The following is a 21,756-nucleotide window of genomic DNA, read 5'->3' on the forward strand; positions in this document are numbered from 1 at the left end:
TCTCACTTTCACAACTGCCACTTACCCACTTTGACCCCAGGATTGTTATATGACAATAAGGGGGTCAAGGTCGTTCAGCACTTTCACCTCCCTCCACAAAGATTGCTACAAGGGAAAAACACCCACTCTCTGTCAGGCCCCCTGGGGCCCCAAGGACTAAGGTTTGGACCATGGGGATAACCCAAAATGTCAGAAACCCATGTCACAACAAGGACCTCCAGAGAGGGAAGCTTGCTACACTTAGCTTCCTCAATGGGGGATCTCAGACAGGGGAGGAATGCAAGACAGGGCCCTTCAAAAGTTTATAAAAGATACCCAGAATAGGGTAATATAAGCCATAAAGGCGACCACTCCCCCAGCAGCCTACCAGGGTTTGAGGCTTTCAGCCCTCAGTCAGATGCTTATCAATTCCCCACTCCAGCGTTGGACTAACACTACTCTAAAGTCCTCCATCAAATAGATGATCACACCCATACCTGCTGGATGTGTTTGCCCCTCAGCTGGAGGGCTTGCTTAGCCACTCCTATCCCTTTGACCTGGGAAGCTCCTGAAAATCTCAAATCCAACACTTCTGTCTTAATTGGACCCTGACCACTGGGCTCCGTTTCACAAATGCCAACAATCTAATCTGTACAGTCCCTGAGGGTATGAATGGTACCTCTCTATAACGAAGAAATATAACCTTAAAGAGGAATACAACCCTATGTTCAACCCCTAGGGTGTTCTATCTATGTTCTACTTCAGCTACCGATGCTTAGAAGCCAACTGGACTCAGATGTTATTCCATCTTCCTAACCCCAGAGATATCCGCATACACTGAAGATCAGCTCCTAACAGCCTTTAGCCCCAAGTCCCAGACTAAACAGGCAGTCCTGCTACCTGTTCTGATACGAGCAGAAATTGAGACAGGAATAGGAACTGGAATAGGGGGCATAGGTTCATCCGTGGGACTATACCATAGACTATCTCAAGAGCTAAATGAAGACATGGAACAGGTGGCAGATTCTCTGGTAACCTTACAAAGCCAAATAAACTCTCTGGTGGCAGTGACCCTCCAAAATAGGTGAGCCCTCCACCTCCTCACTTCGGAAAAAGGAGGGACTTGCATCTTTCTGGGGGAGGAATGTTGCTATCTCCTAAACCAGTCAAGAATAGTTACAACTAAGGTTAAGAAATTCAAGGAAAGAATTCAACATAAACAATAGGAAAATATCAATCAATGGAAAGGATGGGATCTCACAGATTGGGCATCCTGCTTCCTGCCCTGGCGGGGCCCCTCCTCTCCATAATTTTACTTGTATCCATCGGCCCCTGTATACTGAATGCCATGGTATGTTTTATTGAAAACACTGTTGCTTGCCAAACTACTGCACATATCTTAGCCTTCTGAGAGTACCAACCTGTAAAACTGAAAGGTGATGCCTATTAAAAGTTTTTTTTTTAAAGGCATCAAAGGGGGGAATTTTGGAGAAGTGGATAATGTACACCAAAGATGGCTGATTGGACTAAAACAAACTCTGGTCTCTAGCTTAGAGACCCCCTCTTCCGGGCTCTTCTTCCTTTGCTGCCCACGCGAAAACCACCCCCCCCACACACACACAAATATGAAGGCTGATAATTATAAATTACCCTTCCCGTTTGCATTCAGGGCTCAGATCTTTGGAGAAACGATCTCCTCTGAGCCCGCTGGTGTTAAGTAAATCTCCAATCCACCAGGGTCTCCAAGTGCTGCTTGGTTTTTCTGCCAGCATTCCAGCCTGATTCCATAACAGTGTGAGAAGGGAGATGATTCATTTTCAGAAATACCAAATAAAAGCTGTGCTGTCTAGTTAACAGTAGGTTTACAACCTATTGGAAATATGTACAACTTCTCCCCACCACAGTGGAGTCCCAAACCCTTAGACTCTTCACTTCCTGGTTCTTCTTCCCCTCTCTGTTTCGTGGACTTATTTTCCCGGATTTATTTTCATGGGCTTTGCAAAGAGCATGCACCAAAGAACAAAGGGAGGAAGGACTGAAAATCTCTGTGTCACCTTAGTGAATGTACATTTGTTCCAATCAGACTACTTTTTGTCTTACATGGGCATGGGTGACATCCAGGTGATAAGGGAGCATGGAGCGGGCTGACCAAGTGCAAGCTAGCACACCCAACCCCCCCCCCCCCAGGTGGATGTGTGATATTTTTCAGGCACTCCTGTCTGCCCCAGGACAAAGGAAAGGAAAGAAAACAAATGGCCAACTGATAGAGATCACAGTCATACAGGACATTGGTCTCCATGATTTTATCTTAATAAATTACAAGAAAAAGGCAATCTTATTAGGCAAGAAAAAGCCTAATCTCCAGAAACCTATGGACTCAGTTTCCTGGAGCCCCAACATCACCCCTCCATAATGATATGGAGAACAAAGGCAAGAAGGAAATGGCAGGTAAAATTAAATTTTCTGGTGACCTGCAGCCCATTGACAAATACTTGAGGCAAATAGAGTATAAAATTTCTCCAGGAACTCCCTACCGTCCTAATGTTAATGCCTTACCAGAAGAAAAACAACCTTAGCTTAACAATAGCAAGGCCTCAGGTACCTTAAGAGTCCTCTTTAGCATATCAAAGTCCCTCTGGAAGCCTCCCTTTTGACTTCACCTCCCCAACTCCATAGTATAAAACCAGCCATTCTTCACAACCCCAGCGCAACTCTTTCTGCCCATGGGTCCTGTCCCTGTGCTTTAATAAAATCACCTTTTTGCACCAAAGACGTCTTCAAGAATTATTTCTTGGTCATTGGCTCTGGACCCCCCACCATCACCCCAAAACCTCATCATGGGTAAGGCTGTAACCTCTGTAGTACTCAGCCAAAGAGGAACCAGGGGAGGGACTTGCATGCTAGGAGATAAATTGTCTGCTGTAACTGCCCTAAGTGTGCCTGTTCATCAGACACCTGCTCTTGCAAGAACGTTGATTAAAGTCTCCCTTCACTGTGCTCCCTCTGTGTCCCTTGTTTGGTTGTGTCGATGGGCTTATTTCTAACAGGTGGCAGAGAGATATCAGGCTGTGGAATGAAAACCAAAAGAGAACAAGAAGGCTTTAGCCCAGATAAACTCCCTTAAAAGAAGACGGTTGTTGAAGTGCACTTCCCATGTATGCTGGTGAATTGTAAAATCTGAAATTCCATGTGCTGCCTTGACAGCTTTAAGCCTCACAGAATCCCAAAGGCCTACCATGAGTTCCCTTGCTCCCCACCCAGCTAGCTCACCTGTCAGCCCAGCTAGCTACACACTACCCGGCTCTCCAACCTAACAGGTTTCATCTCTTTGACAGCCCAAGTTACTATTCAAATAAACCACACCCTCCAACAGGGATCAAGGGTCACCTCACTCTCATGTCATTATAAGTCTTGCCTCCCATAGCCCCTGCTTGTTCACTCTGCTCCCAAGAGAAACCCCTGTGGGCCCTGGCATATGGTGTCCTCCTCTCCCCAGGCTGTGAGTATATGTGACTAATAAACTATTGCTGATCTCATCTGATCATGTCAGGCATTGCGTGTTTGGGCATCTCATACTACTTAGGGCAAGGAATAATCTCCCCCTTTCACTAATAGAGTAAATAGAAGGTAAAACATCTGGCAGGGAATCTGGTTGGGAATGGAGTGGTTAACAAGGTCTCAAGGAATCTCAGACATTTGACCCTCTCATTCCTCACTCCACATTGCCAGCCCCCAACTAGACCCCACCCCACACAAGGCCATTAGCTCCCAGAAGTTTAGCTCTTCTTTTAAGGACTGGTAACTTTTTAGACAAGATATCTTTTCTGATTAAAGGCCAACTGTGCTTCCTATTGCCTATGGGACACTACCATTTAGATGTACTTTAGATTGTTCAAACTTAACACAACTCTGACTAAATGCATTCTTTTCCTCTATCTCATCAACAAAGTCATTCTTATGCCTTCATCTCTGTATAACCAGTACCTAACACAGTGCCTGGCACTTTTAATAATTTTTTTATTAAGTATATGAAGGAGTGAGTCAAGGCTCCATGACTAGTTTATTCCTTCCTGCTACTTGATGTTCTGTACCTCTAGTTCAGAGGTTCCTAAATATTAACATGAATAAGGATAATCTGAAAAGTTTGTTAAAGCACAGTTTCCTGAGTCCCAGTCATGGAAATCCTGATCCAGTAGATCAAAGTGGAACTCATGAATTTGTATTTATGAGAAGTTAATATGTGATGGCAATACTGCTGGTCAGAGGATCATATCTGAAAATCAATGTTCCAGTTCATACAAGTGCATGGCCACTGGTTAATGGGGGAAACAAAGGCAGAAGAACTGTAGATAAAATTAAATTTCCATTTAACCCATAGCCCATTGGCGTATAACTTGAGACAGGCAGAGTATGACATTCTTCCAGGAATTCCCAACTGTCTTAATGTTAATGCTTTGCTAGAGGGAAAAATAACTTTAGCTTGACAATATCTAGACCTCCAGGATCCTGTGAATCTTATTTAACATAGGAAAGTCCTTTTGGAAACTTCCCCTTGCCTTTATCTTCCCCCACTCCCAAGTGTATAATCAGTTACCTCTCACAACCCCAGTGCAGCTCTTTCTGTCCACAGGTCCTGTCCCTGTGCTTTAATAAAACCACCTTTCTGCACCAAAAACATCTCAAGAATTCTTTCTTAGCCATCGGCTCCAAACTTCAACACTTCAAACCACATCACTGATGACCTATGCTTGGAATCATTTCTCTGCATGATTATTCTTTCTTGTAACAAGTTCTTTTGGGTCTCTGATATCTGTTTTGCCTTGAATTCTGATACCTGTACTTGCCTCCATGCCAGTTTCCTCATTTCTACTGACCAATCTTGCTACACTCTTTGAATTTTCCTAGTTGTCCCTCCTTGCCTAGACCAAAGGCCCTAAACTGCCCTCTGCTCAGTCCTCACAGTAAGCCTAACATTTGCAAAGACTGAAGTCTAAAGAGATGTCTATATTGTATGTCAAATTTATCAAAGACCAAAATATCAAGTTCTGTTTAAAGTACATGGTATGATCAAAGCTTTCCTAATACAATGAATATAAAGAGAAAGATCTCATTCTATGCCAACTACAATTAGATAAAACCATTTCAGAAACCACAGAACTAATCAGTAAAAACAGCAATGGGTTACTTTTGTGTCAGGCCTCCATATTAATGAAAGCATGATGGACAGCAAAGAGTATGAATTTTGGTACTAGAGAGATCTTGGTTCTAATCTTAATTTCTGCCATCTATGTGACCTCACACTGCTCTGTATCTCAGTGTCATTGCCTGTTAAATAGAGCTAATATATCTCCCAGATAGGTATCTTGAGAAGATGGAATAAGGAAATGGTTGTAAGCACCTAGCACAGTGTCTGGACTATATTGGGATCAACAAAAGTTAATCCTATTTCCTCCTTTCGACATACATTTGCAATTTAATATCCAATAGAACTTTTTTTTTCCTCAAGGGAGGTATACTTTTCAAAGAACCACACTCAAAGAAAACAAACAAAACTTGTTAAATCAGGTCAGAATTTTGCAGTTGAATGGGATCCTCATTATTAGTTTGCCTCATTATTAGAGGCATTTTGTAACATTAAACAAAGACAAGAAGAAAAATAAATATATTTCTGCTTTTTGCTGCTGATAACATACTACCATTGCACCATACTGGCTTTTTCTTCTATTAAAAGAGTACTCTACATTCTCTAAGGAAACACTTGGGAATTTTGGAATGAGTTTCAGCTTACACACCACCTCTTTGACATAAACAGTCCTTCCTCAGTGAGAAGTCTTTTTTTTAAATGTTTATTTTTGAGAGAGAGAGACAGAGCATGAGCAGGGGAGGGCATAGAGAGAGGAAGACACAGAATCCTATGTAGGTACCAGGCTCTGAGCTGTCTGTATAGAGCCTGACGTGGGGCTCGAACTCACGAACCATGAGATCATGACCTGAGCCAAAGTTGGATGCTCAACCAACTGAGCCACCCAGGTGCCCTGAGAAGTCTTATTAATTGCAATATAGGATTTTAAGCAAATCAGTATGAACTGATTTGGTATTCAGTTCCATGCAAGTGTAACTTATTTAACAGAACTTTTCCTATTTTTCCTTGAATTGTCATCAAGACCCCATGGATGGAAAGAAAACCAGTAATTACCCAATATTTGAAATTCAGTTATTTGAACAAACCATTTCATCCATTTCAATGCAAAAGAGGACTGATAAGGGATGGAAAAGTCAAGTGTTCGAGGAATGCTAAACTCATGAAGAAAAACAATCCCCTCCCTTCATCTCTTAGAAACCAAAAGTAAACATTTCCCATAAAATCGCTGATAAATTTTGGGAGCCTGCCAGAGGAGACTGACATTTAATTGCCTGGCTGATGCCTGCTCTACTACAGGCCCTGCCTTTGTACTGCTGAGCCAAAAAAGGCACACTTGGGGAAGAATGTAGGATGATCACAGAGTTGAAAACATAAGACTTCTCTCTCAGTATACGACAGAGCAAGCAGACCAAAAGAAAAAAAATAAAACAGTAAGGAAATAGAAAATATGCAACACTTTCAACTAAATTGGCCTAATTTATTTGGGTGTTTTGTTTTGTTTTGTTGTTTTGTTTTGTTATAGAGAGAGAGCAAATGCGAGTAGGGAAGAGGGGCAGAGAAAGAGAGAGAATCCTAAATAGGCTTCTTGCCGAGTGGAGCCTGATGTGGGGTTTGATCCCATGACCCTGGGATCATGACCCAAACCCAAATCAAAAGTCAGACACTCAACTGATTGAGCCACACAGGCACCCCTCTGTTTTCTGTTTAATAAGTCTAGTTAGGGGGTTATCAATTTTATTCTTTCAAAGAACCAGCTCTTAATTTTGTTGATCTATTCTACTGGGTTTTTTTGTTTGTTTGTTTCTATATTATTTATTTTTGCTCTAATCTTTGCTATTTCCCATCACCTGCTGGCTTTAAGCTTTATTTGCTGTTCCTTTTCTAGCTCCTTTAGGTGCAAAGTTAGGTTGTGAATTTGAGACTTTTCTTGCTTCTTGATTAAGACCTGTATTGTAATATACCTCCCTCTTAACTGCCTTTGTTATATCCCAAAGTGTTTGGACTGTTGTTTTCATTTGCATTTGCATCCATGTACTTTTTAAAAATTTCTTCTTTAGGGGCGCCTGGGTGGCGCAGTTGGTTAAGCGTCTGACTTCAGCCAGGTCACGATCTCGCGGTCCGTGAGTTCGAGCCCCGCGTCGGGCTCTGGGCTGATGGCTCGGAGCCTGGAGCCTGTTTCCGATTCTGTGTCTCCCTCTCTTTCTGCCCCTCCCCCGTTCATGCTCTGTCTCTCTCTGTCCCAAAAATAAATAAACGTTGAAAAAAAAATTTTTTTTTTAAAAATTTCTTCTTTAATGTCTTGGCTGACCCATTCATTCTTTAGTAGGATGTTCTTTAACCTCCATGTATTTGTGGTCTTTCCAAATTTTTTTCTTGTGGTTGACTTCAAGTTTTATAGTGTTGTGGTCTGAAAGTATGCATTAAACCTTTCAGGATTAAAAATAAAGTTAAATCTGTTTTGTGTAGATATTTTTTTATCAGGTTCAGGAAGTTTCCTTCTATTTCTAGTTTGCTGAGAGTTTTAAAATCTTGAATAAATATTGAATTTTGCTAATGCTTTTCTGTACATATTGAGATTATGATATAATTTTCTTTTTTATTCTGTTCATATAGTAACTTACAATAATTGATTTTAAAATGTGGAACCAACATTGTATAACTGAGATAAGTCCCACTTTATGATGTATGATCTTTTTGTATATTACTGGTTTTTTTTTAATCTGGGTTTTTTCCTTTTGCTGAAGTATTTTTTTATATGAAATTTATTGTCAAATTGGTTTCCATGCAACACCCAGTGCTCATCCCAACAGGTGCCCTCCTCAATGCCCATCACTCACTTTCCCCTTCCCTCCATCCCCATCAACCCTCAGTTTGTTCTCAATATTTAAGAATCTCATGGTTTGCCTCCTTCCCTCTCTGTAACTTTCTTTTCCCCCCTTTCCCTCCCCCCTGGTCTTCTGTTGAGTTTCTCAGGTTTTTATTACTCATTTTAATTTACCAATACTTTATTCAGATTTTTGAAAAAAAAACTTTTTTTAAAAAGGGGGGGCCTGGGTGGCTCAGTTGGTTAAGTGTCCAACTTTGGCTCAGGTCATGATCTCACGGTTCACGGGTTCAAGCCCCATGTTGGGCTATGTGCCAACAGCTCAGAACCTGGCCTGCTTCAGATTGTGTCTCCCTCTCTCTCTGCCCCTCCCCTACTCAGGCTCTGTCTCTCTGTGTCTCTCAAAAATAAGACGTTAAAAAAATTTTTTTTTAAGTTTTTTGAGTTAGGTTTGGGAGGGATATTGGTTAGTATATTTTCTTTATATCTTTATTTGACTTTGGTACTGGGAATAGTGCTGTCATCATTAAATGAGTGGCTAAGTGTTACCTCCTCTTTTATTTCCTGGAAGATTTTGTATAAATTATTATTATTTTTTCCTTAATTCCATGGTAGAATTCACTAGTGATGCAATCTGGGCCTGGAGATGTTTTGTGGCAGCATTTTGGACTATGAATTCAATTCTTTAATAGATATGCTGTTATTCATGTTATCTTTAGTAATTAACTTATTTCAAGAAATGTGTTCCTTTTATCTAAGCTATCAAATGTATCAGCAATGAGATGTTCAAAATATTCTCTTATCTTTTAAGATGTATAATGATGTCCCTTCTTTCATTTCCAATATTGATAATGTGGGTTTTCTTTTTGTTGTTTGATTAGTTTCGTGACATGTTTATCAATTTTACTGAGCTATTCAAAAAACCAGTTTTTAGCATCTTTGATTTTTCCTTTTTTTTTTGTTTTCTCTTTCACCGATTTCTCCCTTTTATCTTTTTTAATGTTTATTTATTTTGAGAGAGAGAGAGAGCATCCATGCAAGTGAGACAGGGATATATAGAGAGAATCCCAAGCAACCCATGCTCTGTCAGTGCAGAGCCCAACTCGGGGCTTGATCTTACAAACATGAGATCATAACCTGTGCCAAAATCAATCAGATGCTTAATTGGCTGAGCCACCCAGGCACCAAGGCATCTTGTCAATTTTAGAACCAGCTTCTCAAAACTCTGCCATGATTGTGGTAGAGATTTTAATCAACATATATGTAACCTATATATAATAACCGAGATCAGGTGCCTTCAACAAAGATTTAAATCAGCAGAAAAAGGATGGTTTTTTTTCGTAAATAGTGCTTGAACAATTGAATGTCCATATGTAGAAGGAAGGAAGGAAGAGGGGATAAAATTGATTCTATTTCACACCAGACACAAAAATTAATTTGCAAAGATCATAGACCTAAATGTAAGAGCTAAAAATACAAAACTCTAAGAAATCACACACACACACACACACACACACAAAATATGTGACAATAAGTCAATCAAAGATTGGTTAGATAAAACCCACAAAAACCACAAACCATAAAGAAAAAATGTTACTGTAGGTAACAAATATTAAGAACCTCTGTTCCTCAAAAGACATTAAGAAAATAAAAAGATAAGCTTCAGACTGGAAAATATATTTACAAAACATTCATCTGGTAAAAGACTCATATTCAGAATTAAATATAAAGAAATCTTGCAACACAGCAACAGTACAAATAACCCATTGAAAATGGACAAAAGATGGGAATGCAAGCTGGTGCAGCCACTCTGGAAAACAGTATGCAGGTTCCTCAAAAAACTAAAAATAGAACTACCCTATAACCCAGCAATTGCACTACTAGGCATTTATCCAAGGGATACAGGTATGCTGTTTCAAAGGGACACATGCACCCTCATGTTTATAGGAACACTATCAACAATAACCAAAGCAAGGAAAGAGCCCAAATGTCCATCGATGGATGAATGGATAAAGAAGAAGTGGTATATCTATACAATGGAGCATTACTCGGCAATCAAAAAGAATGAAATCTTGCCATTTGCAACTACGTGGATGGAACTGGAGGGTATTATGCTGAGTGAAATTAGAGAAGGACAAATATCATATGACTACACTCATATGAGGACTTTAAGAGACAAAACAGATGAACGTAAGGAAAGGGAAACAGATAATATAAAAACAGGGAGGGGGACAAAACAAGAGATTCATAAATATGGAGAACAAACTGAGGGTTACTAGAGGAGTTGTGGGAGGGGGATGGGCTAAATGGTGAAGGGACACTAAGGAATCTACTCCTGAAATCATTGTTGCACTATATGTTAACTAATTTGGATGTAAATTTAAAAAAATAAAAAATTAAAATTAAAAACAAATAAATAAATAAAAATGGACACAAGATTTGAACAGACACTGAAGAAGATATACGGATGACAAATAAGCACATGAAAAAAATGCTCAATACCATTAGTCATCAGGGAAATGCAAATTAAAACCACACTGACATACCAACTACTACTATATAACACTATGCAACTATTAAAATAGATAAAATCTAAAAGACTAAGAATATCAAGTGCTGTCAAGGATGAAGAGTAACTAGAACTCTATCACATGGCTAGAAGAAATGCAAAATTGTTCAGCCATTTTGGAAAATAATTTGTCAGTTTCTTACAAAATACTTCACTCCTGAGTACCGAAGAGAAATGAAAACATATTTCCACATAAAGAGCAGTTTGTAAATGCTTATAGCAACTTTATTCATAATAGCCAAAAACTGGAAATAACCAAAAAGTCTACCAATTGGTGAATGGATAAACAAAATGTAATATATCCATTCAGTAGAATACAAACTACTAACACATGCAACAACATGGGTGAATTTCGAAAGCATTTGTTAGGTGAAAAAAGCCATCAATAAAAGGGCATATAGTGTATGATATTTGTTATATGACATTCTGTAAAGTCAAATACTATATAGACAGAAATTAGATTTGTGGTTGCCTAAGATGAGGATAGATTACAAAAGGCAATAAGGGAACTTCTTTCAGTGATGAAAATGTTCATATCTTGACTGAGGTGGTGATTATACATCTATATGCTTTATCAAAACTCATCAAACTGTACAATTAATAAGTGAATTTTGCTGTATGAAAATTATCCCTCGATAAATGTGACTAAAATAATAAAGTCAAACAGCAATTGGCCTGATACCATGCAGTGTAAACTCAGTCTGCCAGCCTATAAGTGAAACCATTTAGCATTTTTTAGAGATGAAAATACAATGGTGTTTTGGTTGTTTTATTTTGTTGTTTTCATTAAAAGCTGATTTAAACTTGTCAGAATGCTAAATTCCTCAGTAAAATTGGAATTTGTTCTTGCCTAGAATAACAGGAGGATAAACTGTTTCCAGTGAGAGGTGGTAGAAGAGAGTGGCTAAAGGAAAGAAATGATTACAATGAGATATCACTATATACTTACTAGAATGGCTAAAATCCAAAATACTGACAATACCAAATGCTAATGAGAATGTGAGGCAGCAGGAACTCTCATTCATTGCTAGTAGAAATACAAAATGGTATAGCAGATTTGGAAGACAGTTTGGCCACTTTTTAAGAAGCTAAATGTAGTCTTGCCATATGATCCAGCAATCTTGGTCCTTGGTATTTACTCAAATGAGTTGGAAAACTTAAGTCTACACAAAAGCTGGCATATGAATGGGTATAGCAGTTTCACTCATAATTGCTCCAAAGTGGGAAGCAACAAATATGTCCTTCAACTGGTGAAAGGATAAAAAAAAGCATAGTATATCCATAAAATGAAATATTATTCAGCAGTTTAAAAAACAAGCTATCAAGCCACAATGGGGCATGTAGAAACTCTAAATACATATTGTTAAGTGAAAGAAGGCAGTCTAAAATGCTACATATTGTAAAATTCCAATTATATGACATTCTGGAAAAGACAAAACTATGGAGACAGTGAAAAGATCAATGATAGCAGAGGCTCAGGAAGGAAATGGAACAGTAAGGGATATGAGATGGTACACAGGGGACTTTTAGAGCAATGAATCTATTCTGTAGGATACTATAATTGTTGATACATGACATTATGCAGTTGTAAAACCCCATAGTACTGTGCAACAGAGTAAACTCTAATGTCAACTATGGATATTAATTAATAATAATTTTCAATACAGGCATATCTTGTTTTATTGTGCTTACCAGATATTTTATTTTTCACAAATTGAAATGTAGCAACCCTGCATCAAACAGGCCCATCAACAACATTTTTCTAAAGGTATGTCATCATTTTGTGTCTGTGTCACATTTTGGAAATTCTCACAATATCTCAAACTTTTCCTTATTATTATATTTTTATAGTGATCAGTGATCTTTGATGTTATTATTGTAATTGTTTTGGGGCACCACAAACCACACTTATATAAGATAATGAACTTAATAGATAAATGTGTGTGCTCTGACCTCTCTACCAACTGGCCATTTCCTCATCTCTCTCCCTCTTTTCAGGTTTCTCTATTCCCTAAGGCACAATATTCAAATTAGACCAGTTAATAACCCTACAAAAGCCTCTAAATGTTCACGTGAAAGTAAGAGTCACACATCTCACTTTAAATCAAAAGCTAGAAATGATTAAGCTTAGTGAGCAAGATATGTCAAAAACTGAGAAAGACTGAAAGCTAAGCCTCTGTAATAGTTAACCAAGTAATGAACGCAAAGGACTACTTCTTGAAGGAAATTAAAAGTGCTACACCACTGAACACATGAATGATTTTTTAAAAATTAAAACAAAACAAAACAAAACAAAACAACCTTACCGTTGAGATGGAGAAAGTTTTAGTGGTCTTGATAGATAAAACCAGCCAGGATATTACCTTAAACTAAAGCCAGAGCAAGGCCTTAACTTTCTTTAATTTTATTAAGGCTGAGAGAAGTGAGGAAGCTACAGAAGATAAGTTTGAAGCTAACAGAGGTTAATCCATAGGTATAAAGAAAGAAGTTATTTCTAAAACAACAGATTTTCCTATATAGATGAGACACTCTGATGTTGGAAATAGATGTCATCTAAGACTTTCATAGCTACAGAAGTCAGTGTCAAGCTTCAAAGGACAGTTTGATTATCTTATTAGGAGCTAATGCAGCTAGTGACTTTAAGTTGAAGCCAATGCTCATTTACCATTCTAAAATTCTTACAGAGTAGGTTATGCTAAATCTACTCTGCCTGTGTTCAATAAATGGAAGAACAAAACCTGGATGACAGCATATCTGCTTATGATATAATTTACTGAATATTTAATCCCACTTCTCAGAGAAAAAAATCATTCAAAATACCTCTGTTCATTGACAATGCACATGGCTACCCAAGAGCTCTGATGGAAATGGGCAAAAAGAGTAATGTTGTTTTCATGCTTGCTGACACAAAACCCATTCTGCAGTCTATGGATTAAGGAGTAATTTCGACTTTCGAATCTTATTATGTAATAAATACATTTCATGAAGCTAGTGCTGCCATAGACAGGTGATTCCTCTGATGCATCTGGCAGTCAATTGAAAACCTCCTGGAAAAGATTCACCATCCTAGGTGTCATGAAGAACATTTGTAATTTATGGGAAGAGGTCAAAATATCAACAGGAGGAGGAGTTTGGAATAAGTTGATTCCAACCCTCAAGACTTAAGGAGAGAAGATATCTTCAGATGTAGTGGAAATAGGAAGAAAACTAGAATTAAAAGTGGAGCATTAAAAAGGCATCTGGGTGGCTCAGTTGGTTAAGCGTCCAACTTAGGTTCAGGCCATGATCTCACAGTACGTGGGTTCGAGCCCTTTGTCAGGCTCTGTGCTGACATCGCAGAGCCTGGAGCTTGCTTGCTTCAGATTCTATGTTTCCTTCTCTCTCAGCCCCTCCCCCACTCGTGCTTGCTCTCTCTGTCTCTCTCAAAAACAAATAAACATAAAAAAATATTTTTTTAAAAAAAAGTGGAGGAAGATGGTGGCATAAGAGGATGCTGGGCTCACCGTGTCCGGCTGATCACTCAGATTCCACCTACACCTGCCTAAATAACCCAGAAAAATGCCAGAAGACTAGCAGAATGGATTCTCCAGAGCCAAGCACAGATGAGAGACCCATGGAAGAGGGTAGAAAGGGCGGAGAGGTGGTGCGCGCTACGCAGACTGGTGAGAGGGAGCCAGGGCAGAGGGGCACCCCGCCAGCCAAGCAGAGACCCCCCAGTCTGGCTTGCAAAAGCTGAGGGGCAGACGGAGTGAGTTCGGACAGCAAGCGGGACTTAACATCTGGAAGGTTATAAGTTAACAACTCTGCTCAGAGAGCAGGAAGGCTGGAGGACAATGGGAGGGAGAGTTGCTGAGCCCTGGACGACAGAGCTCAGTTTGGCGGAGAACAAAGGCGCTTGCCAGCACCATCTGCCTCTCCCATCCCCTAGCCAAAATCCCAAAAGGAACCAGTCCCTGCCAGGGAACTTGCTTGCACTGCGCAAACACCCAAAACACCCAACACTGTGCTTCTGCGGATCCATCCCTCCGGTGGTGGGTGTGACTTCCTCCTGTTGCCATAGGGCCCCTCCCAAAGTGGATCGTCAAAGGAGAAGCGAGCTGAGCCTGCACCTCCCACCCCTGTGCACCTTGCCTATCCAACCCAGCTAATACGCCAGAGCCCCAGCACCACAAGCCTGGCAGTGTGCAAGTAGCCCAGATGGGCCACTCCACCCCACAGTGAATCCCACCTCTAGGAGTGGGGAAGAGAAGGCACACACCAGACTGACTGTGGCCCCAGCTGTGGGCTGGGGGCAGACATCAGGTCTGACTGTGGCCCCGCCCACCAACCCATGTTATTCAAGACAGCACAGGGGAAGTGCCCTGCAGTTCTGCACCACTCCAGGGACTATCCAAAATGACAAAACGGAAGAATTCTCCTCAAAAGAATCTCCAGGAAATAACAACAGCCAATGAACTGATCAAAAAGGATTTAAACAATATAACAGAAAGTGAATTTAGAATAATAGTCATAAAATTAATCGCTGGGCTTGAAAACAGTATAGAGGACAGCAGAGAATCTATTGCTACAGAGATCAAGGGACTAAGGAATAGTCAGGAGGAGCTAAAAAATGCTATAAACGAGCTGCAAAATAAAATGGAGACAACCACGGCTCGGATTAAAGAGGCAGAGGAGAGAATAGGTGAACTAGAAGATAAAATTATGGAAAAAGAGGAAGCTGAGAAAAAGAGAGATAAAAAAATCCAGGAGTATGAGGGGAAAATTAGAGAACTAAGTGATGCACTAAATAGAAAACATCTATGCATAATTGGTATTCCAGAGGAGGAAGAGAGACGGAAAGGTGCTGAAGGTGTACTTGAACAAATCATAGCTGAGAACTTCCCTGATCTGGGGAAGGAAAAAGGCATTGAAATCCAAGAGGCACAGAGAACTCCCTTCAGAAGTAACTTGAATTGATCTTCTGCAAAACATATCATAGTGAAACTGGCAAAATACAAGGATAAAGAGAAAAATTTGAAAGCAGCGAGGGATAAACGTGCTCTAACATATAAAGCGAGACCTATAAGACTCGTAACGGATCTCTCTTCTGAAACTTGGCAGGCCAGAAAGGAATGGCAGGAGATCTTCAATGTGATGAACAGAAAAAATATGCAGTCGAGAATCCTTTATCCAGCAAGTCTGTCATTTAGAATAGAAGGAGAGATAAAGGTCTTCCCAAACAAACAAAAACTGAAGGAATTCATCACCACTGAACCAGCCCTAAAAGAGATCCTAAAGGGGATCCTGTGAGACAAAGTACCAGAGACATCACTACAAGCATAAAACATACAGACATCACAATGACTCTAAACCCATATCTTTCTATAATAACACCAAACGTAAATGGACTAAATGCTCCAACCAAAAGACATAGAGTATCAGAATGGATAAAAAAAACAAGACCCATCTATTTGCTGTCTATAAGAGACTCATTTTAGACCTGAGGACACCTTCAGATTGAGAGTGAGGGGATAGAGAACTATTTATCATGCTACTGGAAGTCAAAAGAAAGCTGGAGTAGCCATACTTATATCAGACAAACTAGACTTTATTTTTTTATTTTTTATTTTTATTTTTTTCAAACTAGGCTTTAAATTAAGGACGTAACAAGAGATGAAGAACGGCATTATATAATAATTACAGGGTCTATCCATCAGGAAAAGCTAACAATTATAAATGTCTATGTGCCAAATATGGGAGCCCCCAAATATATAAAACAATTACTCACAAACATAAGCAACCTTATTGATAAGAATGTGGTAATTGCAGGGGACTTTAACACTCCACTTACAGAAATGGATAGATCATCTAGACACACGGTCAATAAAGAAACAAGAGCCCTGAATTATACATTGGATGAGATGGACTTGACAGATATGTTTAGAACTCTGCATCCCAAAGCAACAGAATATACTTTCTTCTTGAATGCACATGGAACATTCTCCAAGATATATCACATACTGGGTCACAAAACAGCCCTTCATAAGTATACAAGAATGGAGATCATACCATGCATACTTTCAGACCACAATGCGATGAAGCTTGAAATCAACCACAGGAAAAAGTCTGGAAAACCTCCAAAAGCATGGAGGTTAAAGAACACCCTACTAAAGAATGAGTGGGTCAACCAGACAATTAGAGAATAAATTAAAAAATATATGGAAACAAATGAAAATGAAAATACAACAATCCAAACGCTTTGGGATGCAGCGAAGGCAGTCCTGAGAGGAAAATACATTGCAATCCAGGCCTATCTCAAGAAACAAGAAAAATCCCAAATACAAAATCTAACAGCATACCTAAAGGAAATAGAAGCAGAACAGCAAAGGCAGCCTAAACCCAGCAGCGGAAGAGAATAAATAAAGATCAGAGCAGAAATAAACAATATAGAGTCTAAAAAAACTGTAGAGCACATCAACAAAATGAAGAGTTGGTATTTTGAAAAAATAAACAAAATTGATAAACCTCTAGCCAGGCTTCTCAAAAAGAACAGGGAGATGACCCAAACTGATAAAATCATGAATGAAAATGGAATTATTACAACCAGTCCCTCAGAGATACAAGCAATTATCAGGGAATACTATGAAAACTTATATGCCAACAAACTGGACAACCTGGAAGAAATGGACAAATTCCTAAACACCCACACTCTTCCAAAACTCAATCAGGAGGAAATAGAAAGCTTCAACAGACCCATAACCGGCAAAGAAATTCAATCAGTCATCTAAAATCTCCCCAACAAATAAGAGTCCAGGACCAGATGTCTTCCCAGGGGAGTTCTACCAGACGTTTAAAGCAGAGATAATACCTATCCTTCTCAAGCTATTCCAAAAAATAGAAAGGGAAGGAAAACTTCCAGACTCATTCCATGAAGCCAGTATTACTTTGATTCCTAAACCAGACAGAGACCCAGTAAAAAAGAGAACTACAGGCCAATATCCCTGATGAATATGGATGCAAAAATTCTCAATAAGATACTAGCAAATCGAATTCAACGGCATATAAAAAGAATTATTCACCATGATCAAGTGGGATTCATTCCTGGGCTGCAGGGCTGGTTCAACATTCGCAAATCAGTCAATGTGATACATCAAATTAATAAAAGAAAAGAGAAGAACCATATGATCCTGTCAATCGATGCAGAAAAGGCATTTGACAAAATTCAGCAACGTTTCTTAATAAAAACCCTGGAGAAAGTCGGGATAGAAGGAACATACTTAAAGATCAAAAAAGCCATTTATGAAAAGCCCACAGCTAACATCATCCTCAATAGGGAAAAACTGAGAGCTTTTTCCCTCAGATCAGGAACACGACAGGGATGTCCACTCTCACCGCTGTTGCTTAACACAAAGTTCGAAGTTCTACCATCAGCAAACAACAAAAGGAAATCAAAGGCATCAAAATTGGCAAAGATGAAGTCAAGCTTTCACTTTTTGCAGATGACATGGTATTATACGTGGAAAATCCGATAGACTCTCCAAAAATCTTCTAGAACTGATACATGAATTTAGCAAAGTTGCAGGATACAAAATCAATGTACAGAAATCAGTTGCATTCTTATACACTAATAATGAAGCAACAGAAAGACAAATAAAGAAACTGATCCCATTCACAATTGCACCAAGAAGCATAAAATACCTAGGAATAAATCTAACCAAAGATGTAAAAGATCTGTATGCTGAAAACTATAGAAAGCGTATGAAGGAAATTGAAGAAGATATAAAGAAATGGAAAAACATTTTGTGCTCATGGGTTGGAAGAATAAATACTGTCAAAATGTCAATACTACCCAAAGCTATCTACACATTCAATGCAATCCCAATCAAAATTGCACAGCATTCTTCTCGAAGCTAGAACAAGCAATCCTAAAATTTGTATGGAACCACAAAAGGCCCCAAATAGCCAAAGTAATTTTGAAGAAGAAGACCAAAGCAGAAGGCATCACAATCCCAGACTTTAGCCTCTACTACAAAGCTGTCATCATCAAGACAGCATGGTATTGGAACAAAAACAGACACATAGACTAATGGAATAGAATAGAAACCCCAGAACTAGACCCACAAATGTATGGCCAACTAATCTTTGACAAAGCAGGAAAGAATATCCAATGGAAAAAAGACAGTCTCTTTAACAAATGGTGCTGGGAGAACTGGACAGCAACATGCAGAAGGTTGAAACTAGACCACTTTCTCACACCATTCACAAAAATAAACTCAAAATGGATAAAGGACCTGAATGTGAGACAGGAAACCATCAAAACCTTAGAGGAGAAAGCAGGAAAAGACCTCTCTGACCTCAGCCGTAGCAATCTCTTACTCGACACATCCCCAAAGGCAAGGGAATTAAAAGCAAAAGTGAATTATTGGGACCTTATGAAGATTAAAAGCTTCTGCACAGCAAAGGAAACAACCAACAAAACTAAAAGGCAACCAACGGAATGGGAAAAGATATTTGCAAATGACATATCGGACAAAGGGCTAGTATCCAAAATCTATAAAGAGCTCACCAATCTCCACACCCGAAAAACAAATAACCCAGTGAAGAAATGGGCAGAAAACATGAATAGACACTTCTCTAAAGAAGACATCCGAATGGCCAACAGGCACATGAAAAGATGTTCAGCGTCGCTCCTTATCAGGGAAATACAAATCAAAACCACACTCAGATATCACCTCACGCCAGTCAGAGTGGCCAAAATGAACAAAGCAGGAGACTATAGATGCTGGAGAGGATGTGGAGAAATGGGAACCCTCTTGCACTGTTGGCGGGAATGCAAATTGGTGCAGCCGCTCTGGAAAGCAGTGTGGAGGTTCCTCAGAAAATTAAAAATAGACCTACCCTATGACCCAGCAATAGCACTGCTAGGAATTTATCCAAGGGATACAGGAGTACTGATGCATAGGGGCACTTGTACCCCAATGTTCATAGCAGCACTGTCAACAATAGCCAAATTATGGAAAGAGCCTAAATGTCCATCAACTGATGAATGGATAAAGAAATTGTGGTTTATATACACAATGGAATACTACGTGGCAATGAGAAAAAATGAAATATGGTCTTTTGTAGCAACGTGGATGGAACTGGAGAGTGTGATGCTAAGTGAAATAAGCCATACAGAGAAAGAAAGATACCATATGGTTTCACTCTTATGTGGATCCTGAGAAACTTAACAGGAACCCATGGGGGAAGGGAAGGAAAAAAAAAAAAGAGGTTAGAGTGGGAGAGAGCCAAAGCATAAGAGACTCTTAAAAACTGAGAACAAACTGAGGGTTGATGGGGGGTGGGAGGGAGGAGATGGGTGGGTGATGGGTATTGAAGAGGGCACCTTTTGGGATGAGCACTGGGTGTTGTATGGAAACCATTTTGACAATAAATTTCATATATAAAAAGAAATTAAAAAAAAATAAAAGCAAAAATGAACTATTGGCACCTCATGAAGATAAAAAGCTTCTGCACAGCAAAGGAAACAAGCAACAAAACTAAAAAGCAACCAACGGAATGGGAAAAGATATTTGCAAATGACATATCAGACAAAGGGCTAGTATCCAAAATCTATAAAGAGCTCACCAAACTCCACACCTGAAAAACAAATAATCCAGTGAAGAAATGGGCAGAAAACATGAATAGACACTTCTCTAAAGAAGACATCTGGATGGCCAACAGGCACATGAAAAGATGCTCAACGTCGCTCCTCATCAGGGAAATACAAATCAACACCACACTCAGATATCACCTCACGCCAGAGTGGCCAAAATGAACAAATCAGGAGACTATAGATGCTGGAGAGGATGTGGAGAAATGGGAACCCTCTTGCAGTGTTGGTGGGAATGCAAATTGGTGCAGCCACCCTGGAAAACAGTATGGAGGTTCCTCAGAAAATTAAAATTAGACCTACCCTATGACCCATCAATAGCACTGCTAGGAACTTACCCAAGGGATACAGGAGTACTGATGCATAGGGGCACTTGTACCCCAATGTTTATAGCAGCACTCTCAACAATAGCCAAATTATGGAAAGAGCCTAAATGTCCATCAAGTGATGAATGGATAAAGAAATTGTGGTTTATATGCACAATGGAGTACTACGTGGCAATGAGAAAGAATGAAATATGGCCCTTTGTAGCAACGTGGATGGAAGTGGAGAGTGTGATGCTAAGTGAAATAAGCCGTAAAGAGAAAGACAGATACCATATATTTTCACTCTTATGTGGATCCTGAGACACTTAACAGGAACCCATGGGGGAGGGGAAGGAAAAAAAAAAAGAGGTTAGAGTGGGAGAGAGCCAAAGCATAAGAGACTCTTAAAAACTGAGAACAAACTGAGGGTTGATGGGGGGGAGGGGAGGGTGGGTGATGGGTATTGAGGAGGGCACCTTTTGGGATGAGCACTGGGTGTTGTATGGAAACCAATTTGACAATAAATTTCATATATTGAAAATAACACAAAAATAAATTCTAAAGTTAAAAAATAAAAAAATAAAAAATAAAAATAAAAAAAGTGGAGCATGATGATGTGACTGAATTGCTGCAAACTCATGACTAAACTTTAACAGATGAGGAGTTGCTTGTTAAAAATGAGCAGAAAGTAGTTTCTTGAGACGGAATCTGTACTAGATGAAGATTCTGTTAAGATTGTTGAAAGGACAAACAAAGGAGTTAGAATATTACATAAACTAAGTTGATAAAGTAGCAACAAGGTTTGAGAAGGTTGATTATAATATTAAAAGAAATTCTACTGTGGTAAAATTCTATGGAACAGCACTGCATGCTGCAAAGAAAGTGTTCATGAAAGGAATCAATATGGCAAAATTCACTATTGTCTTACCTTAAGAAATTGCCACAGCTCATTTCATCCTAAAGCAGCAGAATACACATTTTTCTCTAGTGCACATGGAACATTCTCCAGAATAGATCACATACTGGAACACAAACATCCCTCAACAAGTACAAAAAGATCTAAATCACACCTTACATATTTTCATACCACAACACTATGAAACTTGTAATCAACCACAAAAAAATTGGAAAGGCTGTGACTACTTGGAGGTTGAAGAACATCCTACTAAAGAATGAAATTAAAGAGAAAATTTAACCAAGAAATTAAAGAGGTAATTTAAAAGGACATGGAAGCCAGTGAAAATGAAAACACGACAGTTCAAAACCTCTGGGATGCAGCAATGGCAGTCACAAGAGGGAAGTATA

Source organism: Lynx rufus, unplaced genomic scaffold (genome assembly GCF_022079265.1).
Source record: "Lynx rufus isolate CCGP_SWC_20201006 ecotype Redwood Valley unplaced genomic scaffold, mLynRuf1.p SCAF_10, whole genome shotgun sequence".
In the NCBI taxonomy this organism is placed as follows: domain Eukaryota; kingdom Metazoa; phylum Chordata; class Mammalia; order Carnivora; family Felidae; genus Lynx; species Lynx rufus.